The 11,639-nt window shown below is 39.0% G+C and overlaps 1 long non-coding RNA gene across 1 annotated transcript in view; it reads right to left on the bottom strand.

Moving 5' to 3' along the window:
• Positions 1-545: 545 nt before the first annotated feature.
• The window catches only part of LOC141728331 (uncharacterized), a 37,412-nt gene continuing 26,318 nt past the window's right edge, over positions 546-11,639 (bottom strand). The window contains exons 2-3 of the long non-coding RNA XR_012579252.1: positions 6,144-6,260; positions 546-1,319 (exon numbers count right to left, since the gene is read on the bottom strand). This is a non-coding gene — a long non-coding RNA (uncharacterized LOC141728331). The remainder of the gene's footprint in view (positions 1,320-6,143; positions 6,261-11,639) is intronic.

Here is an 11,639-nt window from a genome sequence, read left to right as displayed (position 1 = left end):
TTGTGTCCATTAGCAGTAATACATCCTTCTCCCCCAGGTTTCTAAGTGCTTGGACAATAGTGCCACCTTCATTTTCTCTCAAGTTCCCACCACAGTGGCTTAGAACAGTCCAAGTTTCAGGCATCCACAGAGGTATATTGGATGGGGGGGAGGCGGTGGCATCACTGGTCACAGATGCCCTCTGTCCCATAACTTGGGGTGATCTTTCTTTGACTGTGATACGTGTATGAGCAGTTGCTTCCCTGCACAGTTTGCCAGTGGGAATTTTTGTCTGGATCATTACCAGGATGTGCCAGCCAGACCTCACCTCTACCATGCCTGGAGTTAACACCATCCTGTCCCTTCATTGTGTGCTTTTCTCATGGCAAAGTCCTTCTGTGGCCTAAACAGTGTTTGAGACAGGCTGCTGTGCTCTCTAAGTCCTTACCACAGGCCAAAGGGTAATTAATGTTCCAGACACTGGTCCTGGATGCTGAAATTTTCCATGAGTAAAGGCTGGTTCAAGTTCAGTGTTTCTGCAGAAGGTTCCAGCTAGAAAAAAAATCCATTCTTTCCAAGGGAAAAGATATTGCCTCTGACCAAGTTAAAAAACCAAAACCAGATTTTTCTCTGAGCGGCCTAGAATCTCTGTTTTGGTATAGAGTCCATTGTAAATTTTGATCAGTGCTGTGCTTATTGTACATCAGAATAGTAGTCTTTGGCCTGACAAAATGGACTTGAGAAAAAGGAAGGGAAAGAAAGATATTCCATGTAAAAGGAAACGGAGAGCCTCTGAGAGGGTTATGGGAAACCCTGCATTTTCTGGGCTTCAAAATTGGTGATCAAGGATCTGATTTGCAGAGATACTAATCCTTCACAGGATTGAAAGGTGTTGGGAGCTGGTTTTGACTATAGTGAATATTGTGTAGAAGTAAGTACGCTATTGTGGAGAAAAAAAAATTTAGGAAAATATCTCAGAGCCTCTAATCATTCAACATAAATTAGTGAAAACTTGGTGTTTGCTTATTTTATGCAGCAGTTAACAGTCAACTGTTCAACTGTGACACTGGGAAATAATATCCCTCCATGAAGGTACTATGGAAAAAAATTAATTCATATTTTGAAGTCCATGGGTACCATTGTAATGAGTGCAGTAGCCAAGATGATGAAACAATTAATATTATTGTATTCACAGAAGGTTTTGGCTGAAGCAGGGGTCCTATGGGTGAGGGGGATTGATCATGAAAACCCATGTACAATCTTAGTTCTATCATTTTCTAGCTTTCATGATCTAGGCTTCATAGTCTTGAAAAAATTCTCTTCTCTTCTTGGATCTTTTTCTGCAATAAATAGAGAGAGAGGCAGAAGTTAAAATGTACATTGTTTAACTAAAAGCAGTCTCTGTGTCCCTTCCCCTTTGTCTCTGAAGGGATGTCCCTAATGCTTATGTAAAGCTAATAAAAGGAGAGAATCTTTGGATCCTTTACTATTCACTGCAGAAAACACAATTACATATTTATACAGAACAACATATAAATTATTTACCTGATGGACCACAGAGGCCTCTGAAGAAAAATGTTATCTGTCTAACTAATACACTTTGAACATATACAAGGGGGAAAAACAATAAAAAATCATACAGAATCTTTATCCAATGCTTGCAAATTAATTGACTAACACTTCAGAATAAACATATAGAATCTTTTGATTTTTCTTAAATAAAGCCAAACTAATTAGGTTTTCTGAGATATAGGGCTTCATTCCAAATACTCATTGACAATGAGGCTTCAAATTTGCTTGAAATTTTTCCAGGTTATTTTTTTCCCCACTAATAACTTCAGCACAAATATTTCTATTCTTAAAAGGTGTTTTTTAACTTCCCTGATGCACAGTAAATGCACTGTACTAACAACTTCAGCCAGTTCCAATACTGTCTTAGGAAGAAAACGCCTGATTAAATATAACAAAGTTTTAAAACTAATTCAGGTGTGAACCTGAATCCAGATTTTATGATATGAAGAAAATTCTTCTCCAAAAGGATTGCCAAGAATTGGAATAGATTGTTCAAGGAAGTTGTTGAGTCAACATCCCTGGAGGAATTTTTAAGACATGTAGATGTTGCACTTGGGAACAAAGCTTAATGGTGGACTTGGCAATATTGGGTTAATGGTTGGACTTGATGATCTTTTCTAACATTGATGATTCTATGATTTTAAGACATTAAACAAACCTTAGATTCAGTCTATAGCATTTATGTAGCTGGATAAAAGTGAAAAGTTCAGTTTATTACATAATTAAGGTTTATTGGTAATACATAATAGTCTTTGAAAATTTGGACTATTAAAGCACTATTTGTTAATTCAATAGTCATGTAATATTTTTTTAAAAACTTCCCAGACCTGAAGAGAAACTTCATTTTTGTGTAAGCATTTTTAATGGTGCAAACAAGAAAGCAACAAAAGGAGAAGGTATAATAGATTAGGTACTGCCAGGAAAAGTTCCAGAATCTGGTTTTCTTTTATCTGTAGTGTTTTTACAATGTTACTCCTTAAAACTTAACTTATGTCTGAGCTTTATTTTTCAAATAAATAAAATTCATTACAAAGGAAGTAAAGAAGTAAATAAAGGTAACAGGGGCAATTATAACTTAGGAAAAACAAACAAAAAAAAAACATTACATGAAGGAAGTCATGTAATTCCAGGGCTCAGTGGCTGAAATATTTTATTTCTTTCAATAAGTCTCATATTTGTAATATATCCTATAAAATACCATTGTGGACACAAAGAATAGAGCTGCAAAACTTCAAGGAAATTATCATCAGAATGGCTAAATTGGAGAAGATAGGAAAGTTACAAGAGAAAATAAAATTTATATATTAGAAAAATTAGTTCTCATCATAAAATGAAGCCAGGATCAACCTTTTGGTAAAATTTTCTTGAATTACAGCAGATAAGAATGGCCAGTTTCAGAGGGAATGTTCAGTAAGATTTGAAAATTCAAGTACTCTCCAGGTAGTCTCTCTAATATTTTTTGCGATCCACAGTCTTCATCCGCTTCTGGAAAATCTTGTTTTAATCACATTATATATATTAAAAAAACAAAGCAAAGAAAAACAAGTAAACAAAAAGCCCTCAAAACAAGCAAGCAAACAAAAAAAAAAAAAAAACACCAAAACCAAACAACAACAACAACCAAAAACCCCTCGAGTGACCAAAAAAAACACCCACCCATTCTGCAAAGGGAGAAAATCCTAAAAATGGCACCTCCACTAAAATGAAATAACATCAGAATAAAAGATAAAGAATACATGACCACAGAAACACCTTGATGCTGTTACCTGTTGAGAAATCCTCCCTACTGGCACTGCTTCATTCCCTCAACTGCTCCTTCTCTCTTGACTTACCACAGGCAAATTACTTTCTTTGCCACTTCAGCTTCCCCATCAGTAAATCAGGACTGGCACCTCATCTATTTTGTAAAGTGCTCTACCTTCTAATGGTAGAATTCTCAGCTGGTAGCTCAGTGTTATGATAAATATGAGATTTTTGGCATGCAAAAATGATTATGCTTTTAATGGAATTACAAAATATAATTAACCCTCAAGCTTGGTAATATGCGATAAAAGTAATCAAAATGTGTGACAAATTATCTGTTTTACTGTGTCTTATAATCATGTATTCCTAAACTATGCTACAAAGCTAAGGAGCGTTTTCTTACCATTGAAAAGATAAACCTCTAGTGATGATTTTGGCTTTTTTTTTATCCAAAGCAAGGAAATGTATTTTACTAGGAAAGTCAATGAGGATCAGGACAGGTAATATGGCACTGTGGAACACTTTGAACTGTGAGCAAGGATATACAAAAAATTATTAAATTCTGTTTAAGAGTACTGTGGTGGTTTGACCAGGAAGGAGTGGGAATTCTGGGATGCTGTGGTCAAACCAATGGATGTTCTGAGTTTCATACTGACACCTGGTGTAGCCAGTGGGGTTTGGACACACCTCCGAGAATACACAGGGGTTAAAAGCAGGGCACTGCCCTTGGCACTCTCTCTTGGGACGTCGCTTCGAAGAGGTCAGATCACCCTCCCCTGTCCAGCCTTGCTGCTGGGCGGGGGAGGGGCAGCCATGCGGTAGGCCCGGGGCCTGGACAGAGATGGGGGTGAGAAAGCTCTCAAGGATGGAAGGGTGGCGGAGCCCCAAGAGACATCGGGCAGTCATTCCCCCCCCCGGAGGGAGAGAGAGGAGAGCCGGCATCTGAATGTGATAGCAGCCAGCCCGGGAGGAGAAAGGGGGGGAAGAATGCAGCCCGGCCGGCCGCAGCAGCAGCACGTGTGGGAGTATCATCGTTCTGAGATAGACAGAGACTGAAAACTTTTAACCCTTTCTTTCATGATTGGGGCCTTGCAAAAATGCTAATCCTCCTCGAAGCTGAATAAGAAGGGAGATAAGAGATGAGATGAGACAAGGACCTGGCCCGAAGAACGTGGAGATGATTGAATGGGGAGAGATGATTTGGAGTGGCCTTTTGGCTGGACTTTTCTTGTGGCCATGGACTCAGTTGTTCCTGTGACACAGACTGCATTTAGGGGGAGGCAGTGCCTCAAAACCAGGAGGGTTCATTCGTGAGGACCCCCCGGCCCCAGGGGGTTGGAAAAATATGGGGGGGACAGATGTCCCAAAGCAGAGACTGTGCCTTTTTGGAGTGAGACAAGGCATCCTTGAAAGACAACCCTAAAAGCAGCTCTGGCCATGCGTCAGTGGTGAGAGCACTGGGCATGGAAGGAAGATGTCACAAGCGGCAAAAGGAGTTTTTCCGGGCGGTGCCGAAGTGACAGGGAAGCACACGAGGTTTCAGTGTGTTTCCAGGGGAAGCCTATGGAACAAGAAGGACTCCTTTCCTCTTCATGAACTGCAGTTTGAGTATACTAAAATGTGGGGCCAAGGCTGGGCAGTTGATGATTTGGGAGAATGTATCGGATTGGGAAAGTCAGGTAGTGGGGAGGGGGGAAAGTGGTTTTTGTAAGGTTTTCAATTTTTTTTTCTTTTCCTTATAGTCTTTCCCTATTTTCCTGTAGTCTAGGTAATAAAGTGTTCTTTATGTTTAAGTTGGAGCCTGTTTTGCTTATTCCTGGTCACATCTCACAGCAGACACCAGGGTGAGGCATTTTCATGGGGGGCACTGGCTCTGTGCCAGGCTCAAACCATGACAAGTACAACAAAAGTAACAATCAGCAATGCGTTGGTGGCAGCAAAGTGTAGTGGGCAAATATTAATAATTAATCATATTGCTTTGGCAATAATTTGGTTATGCAATCCCATGATTTGAGTCGTGGAATTTCTTTACAAAACCTTGGTTATGAAAAGTTTAAATGAAGAAAAATAATCACAGGATAGTCACTACTTTATGACTGCTCTGCTGAAGAGTGTTTATCTTCAATGAAAGATGGAAAGCAAGGCACGCATGACAAATACTCTTTATCCCACTTACAGTGTCTTATTCATTTTCTTCTAGACACAGTGCCTTAAAATTGAACAGATTTTAACCTCTGGTCAAAGTGGCAAATTAAGTACACAATCTATATCACTTACACATGAGACTCATGCCCACTCTATCAGGAGGTGATTATATCTATGGGAGAAAAGAATTCATTGACTGACACTGAATACCAGGACCCACCCTCACTCAGGAAGTCCCTAACTGTGAGTTTCTGAATTGTCTTCAGAAGGTTCTTCTTGTGAAATCTCATTTTGTTGTTTATAAGCTCTCCTTTAGATATCAGCTTTTGATATCTACATATAGTTTTGACCACACCCATGCCATCAAGATAAATAGTTCTCATATCTAAGCAGTAGATGGTTGGACAGCTGCCTGCTTGCTTCAGAGGATGAACACAAGTAGCCTTAAAACACAGAATACATCCAGAATAGTGAAATGAAGAACCTGTGTTAGACAACACATCAGAGAACAACAGATTTGTTGAGGCTCATGGAGATTATGTAGATGTTAAAGCCAAGCCAACTGACCACAGTTTATCCACCAGTCCTCTCCAAATGTAATACATTTGTTCAGGCAGAATTTAACCATCATAAATCCATACTAATTCCTTCTGGTCATCCTCTACTCCTTCATATGAGGACTGTCACCATAACATTCCAAGTACCTGAGATAAGGCTGACCAGCCTGCAGCTCCCCAGGTCTTCTATGCTGGCCATCCTCAAGTTAGGCATGTTGTTTGCTTTTTCTTGTCATAAGGAATCTATCTCAACCATCATGATATCTGAAAGATTAAAAAAGAGCAGTCATGAAATGAGGGTGATAAAAACTGTAACAGGTTGCCCAGAGACCAATATTTTATTGGTGGAGTCTGCCTCTGTCCAGAAACCCTTATGACTTTTGAGACTATTCCAGTCAAGGTGCCAAACAGACCATCTTGACAACATCAGCCATGAAGGGTGGTGTCACCAGCCTATTCCTGAGCTTCTATGCCTACACACCAAAATCCTCTAGTCACTCTTGAACTTGCCAGGGTTTCCATGGTAGTGCCATGGTGTTGATACGGAAAATCAGGGAAAAGCAGAAGTCTGGGTACCAGACTAGATGCTGTGTCATGTGTTCTTTTCATCCAGTCTAGTGTAATCAGTGTTTTGCTCTTGCGATATGTCACTGAAGAGATGTTTGCATGAATTTCCACAAGCAGATGTTGCAATGTCAGCTGCAGCCAGCAGCTGTGGAGCCGCACTGAGAGGTGTTGGGAACAAGATACCATCTTCATGCAGAGAAAGGTGATGTGCGAGCTCTAAGAAAAGGCAAGGGGGCTCCATAACTTCATTGGATAGAGCACATGGTTCTACTCTGGGCCCATGGTGGAAAAATAAAGACTGATTGAACTCCCTGACAAGGGCATCCTTCTCTTTATAGTAATGCTCCATCAACACTTTCAAATGCATTATATTTTTCATCATTCAGACAAGTATGCACTATAAGACAGCAGACTACCTTCTGTCTGTCCTTACAGAAAGATTAATATGTTTCCACACTCCTACTGTGCCAAAAAGTATGTTTAATCAGTTGTTCTGTCCCCTCACTAATTCTGTAGGTAATTTAATGTGATGTTCATTCGTGAATACTTTCTTTAATGTAAAAGGGATTGCACTAATTTTGCACTGATTTAATCAAATAAAAAATTTTCCAGGAATTAAATATATTTTATAAAAACAACTGTCACCCATCTGCCTTGATCTAGTATTTAAGGATAATCCTTTAACTTGGGTTCAATCTAATGGCCACTTTCATCATTCAGCTAAATTTAAATTCACATTACTGTTTTTTCTAAATTTTCTCTTAAGAACATCCTTTATCTTCAGTAAACAGGGAATAGAATCATAGCTATCCTTTGGTTGCAGCACTGTAACTTTATTTATTTCTTTTTATCTGAATTACAGTAATGCTCAGCAATAGCTAAGCAAATCCTGATTTCTCAGTTAAAGTATTTTACTTTAAAATGGGAATTATTAATCATTTAGTGTTGAATCCCACAAGGCTGAGGATGAACATCTGCTGATAACCATCGCTGAGCTACTCAGCGGCTGATGATTGTGTTGCTATCACACTCAGAGCCTGAAAAACTGCAGCAGATTATTTAGATCCTGAACTCCTATGGATTATGTCTGCTTTCTCCCGTGCCACATCTATTACAGCAGAGAGCTGCTGCTAGCATTTAAAAAATGCTGAGAAATTAACCACTACAGGGCTTTGCAGCAACTGGCTATGAGTATGCTGGTCCATAAAGATCATCCCCATCCAGTCACAGGAGAATAACTGGTGATACCTGGCCCCTGGCAAGCATGCACTGCAAAGTATCCTTTCAGGTACCCCCAGTAACTCCCCCATAAACCATTTAGATGTTTTTTTCCTTCTCACAAAATTACTATTAGCTCCCAACACTTGCTGTCAAAGGAAAAAGAGTAAAAAATAGACAAGCAGACCCCAAACCCAGCAACCAAACTAAGCTCTACTACCTCCCATGGGCAATTTTAACCTTTTCAGGCACTGTAAAGTAATATCAAAATTGTATAAATTTCCTTTCCCTCCTTTCCATGCCCTGTTCACATCTTGCTTCACATCAACCCCAAATCTCACTGCTCATTTCATCCATGACACATCTGCCTGGAAACCTGGGATGTGGGATTTGGCCTGCCTGTACAAACGCAACAGCACAAGCTGGGAACTCCCAAGATTACGCTCAGCAGCTTATAGTCCCACTGTCCTGATCCCAAAGGTTATCTTGAGGGGAGCGGGTCTGTGCCAATATGGCCATGAAGCAAAGACAGATTGAGACTGCTTGTTCCCCTCTGTGCACATATGTCCTGAGAGAGCCCTTGCCTGCGTCAGCCTCTCCTCTGGGAAAAACACTAACCAGGCCATGCAAGACCCCAGATTTTTATTCATGGAAAGGCTTGTGACAGTGAAAGCTGTATCCATTCATGTTCTTAATGAAACAAAGGTAATTTGGTATTTCCCAGAAAAAGGAAAAAAGTACTTGCAAGAAGCTGATTAATCACTCAGAAGCCTGCACTCTGAGAGACATTTTTTTTTTATTTTTGTGCTTGAAGTGTAACATTTTTAACACAAGTGCATGTCTTCAAAGGAAATTCATTCTGGAAAAAACAAACCAAAAAATCAACAAAAAAGCCTCCCCCCAAAATTTACTTTTTTCCATTTTAAGAGTGTTTTCTGTTTGTTAGCTCGGAATATCAGCTAGATGGACCAGTTCCTGGAGAAATAGTTGTGTTTGATCAAAAGCTAATTTTTCAATGAAAACAAAATCTGTTGGAAATCATGAAGCAATTGTACTGAAATTCGTAAAATGGCCGCTCCCTTCATCGGCTGCATTCACCAGACCATGCTGGTCATACTGAGTTTGATCTCTGTTAGTGAAAATTGATTCAGTCCTACTGGCCTCTGATGTGTTTCTGATGCTTTCTATACAGCCTGCTTCTGAGTTCACATACTGAATTTCATCCTGTGATTAACAGAGCTCTGCTACCACAGGGAATAAAGTTCATCCTTAATGTTTACTACAGGCAATGAAAAGAAAAACACATTTCCATTAGACACTTTTGTCTGGCCTTAATCACCCTGTAAAGGAGCTAGTACCCTCCTTTGAATGTAGGCAGGAATATAGGGTGACCTTTCTTGGACAGGTGACAATCTGAAGCTGCGCACAGTGTTTTTTATATGAGGCAGAAATATCTCCATGCCAGCCTCTGGAGACCTTTGTTTTTCCAGCCTTTGCAGCATTAAGTATGACAGTGACAAGAAAGAAGATGAAGAAAAATTATGAGGCTGAGTAATCCTTTCTGAGGACAGAGCTATCTCTTATGAACAGGTGCAGTTTTAACAAGAGGATGGGGAATAGAGCTCTATTAGGCACAGTTAGTGTGGCATTTGTGCTGAAAGTTATTATGCTACAAAGCCAAGGCTGTGTGAGTCCCATTTCATCCACAGTGTGGATTTCGCTGCATTTGACTTTTCTTATTAGGCAAATTCTATGGTTTTAAAATTCATTCATTAATAGTCCAAAGTATGAGATAGGTATGTGAGTATACAAATGGAAAGATAAAGGATCTTCCCCACAGAGGTTTTTGGGTGTGTTCTGAACTGACAGGGTTCAATTCATCCTGGATCCAAAGTCTATTTCAAAGCATCCCATCAATTTAAATCCCTTAGGTGTGGAATTAATAAGGATTAGATAAATTTAATAAACTATATAATCTTCAGAAAGTGATAACATTGTTTAGCTTTCTATCGCTTTATAGTAATAATCTCTTTATCCATACTAATAGAAAATGCCAAAGTTTCTATTACCACATATCTCAGTCTGAAGATGCTACAAAGGCAGCTAGTCTCCTGAAAAGGATGTCAGAGAAAGGACTTTGTGACTAGACCAGTGGATTATGATTCACTTTAAGAAAAATGTACACCATTTATATACCAAAGTTAATTTAAACAGTGTTTTAATTGTCACAGACTTGCACTAACTTTATGTAGGGGGAGAAAGGGAAAGATTCACTCACAGAATATCCAAAGACAACAACACAGAAACCTCAAGGATTAAGAACCTTAAAAGATTTCAAAAGATATCATCTTTATTGGTTTTCATTCCATCCCTGGAGTAGAATTTGACAGCTTTCCCAAATAGTAAAGTCCTAAATTAATTTGCTTTAATCAACAGAACTAAAAAACTTAACATGTTCATTAAGAACACCACTAAAGACCTCATCTAAAGAGAGTTTCAAGAACTGTAAGAGAAAGTTAATTCTGTTGAAGTCTGAAGAAAACTTGCTACTGATACTAAAGTACATGTGGGTTCATTTGTTTTTTTCCACGAGCACTGCTTAATTAGCCAAGATAAACAAAAAAACCTATGTGTACACAAACTTTTACTTAATTGTTTTTAATGCATTGAACATTCACCAAAAATATTTTTCTGGTTATGAACTTTCCTATTTTCTTCTATTTCATCACGATCTCAAATCTCCCATCAAGTGGTTAATTAACGAGAAAAGAGAGATGATAATTAGGATGATCATGTAGAGGTCAAGCAACTCAATGAGATATGTTAAAGGCTAAGAGCAGAGTTCTAATCAAAGGAGTGTAATTTCAAATCAAACATTTGGAAGATAGTTTTCTTGACATGAATTTGCAAACATTTAGGTAAGTATGTGAATAAACTTTGCATATGCAAATAACCCTGTTGAGGGCAATAAAAGTACTCGGAGGTGAAAAGATACAGCCGTAAGTGTAAGGAGGGTGCAAGGATTGAGCAAGCAGAGATTTAAAGCACGAGGGAGTTCCCAGAGATCTGCCAAAGTCATTGGAGAGCAGAGAAACAGAGGTAAATATATGAGTCTAAAGAGGTGCTGGGTGCACACTTGTGTGTAATCCTGTAGTACCAGCCATTCAGAAACTGTCTCTAGAAGTTTTCTTCTTATTCTTCTATTTACACATTAAGCAAAACCATTTTCAGGGTGAAACTTATCCTTTGCTTCCTCCTCTTCCACATGCAATCTACACATTTTGAAATAAAAGCAAACCTTTTCTTCTGTTGCTTTAAGGACCATCAGTGGAAGCCAAAGCAGAAGTTCAAATACCAAAGGTATTTCGAGGGCAGGGGCACACACACATCAGTTTGCTGCTTTGTCTCTCAGTGGTTCTTAAACCAAACTTGTGTAGCAGTGTGACCAGCAAGGATTCTGCAATCAGGTGAAAGTTCCTTTGTTCTCACAGGTAAAAGCTGTTGCTCTTCCGTTCTAAACTGCACTAGCACTGTACTTCAACCAGGAAGAGAAACCTAATTCAGACAATAAGGTGAAGAAAAGTGTTAAAGAAGAAAGAAGATTCCATATCATACTTGCTTCTTTATGGACTGTGGCACTTACTAATATGTGTTTGACTTAGAAAAATACACAGAATTCTCTGTTTTTCTTTTTTTATTCATTGCAGCTCATATTATTCACACAGCTCATATTAATTTTTTCTTTCCTGATTCGCACATCTATGGTTGAAAGCACCACCTTCTGGCCAGCACACATTAAATTTGGGCAACAAGCAGATGAAGTTTTTATAGCCATCAAATTAAAATCTTCATGCAATT

This window comes from Zonotrichia albicollis, chromosome 2 (assembly GCF_047830755.1).
Source record: "Zonotrichia albicollis isolate bZonAlb1 chromosome 2, bZonAlb1.hap1, whole genome shotgun sequence".
Lineage (NCBI taxonomy): Eukaryota > Metazoa > Chordata > Aves > Passeriformes > Passerellidae > Zonotrichia > Zonotrichia albicollis.
The sequence above is the reverse complement of the archived record's forward strand: the minus strand, read 5'-3'. Positions and strand labels throughout refer to the sequence as shown.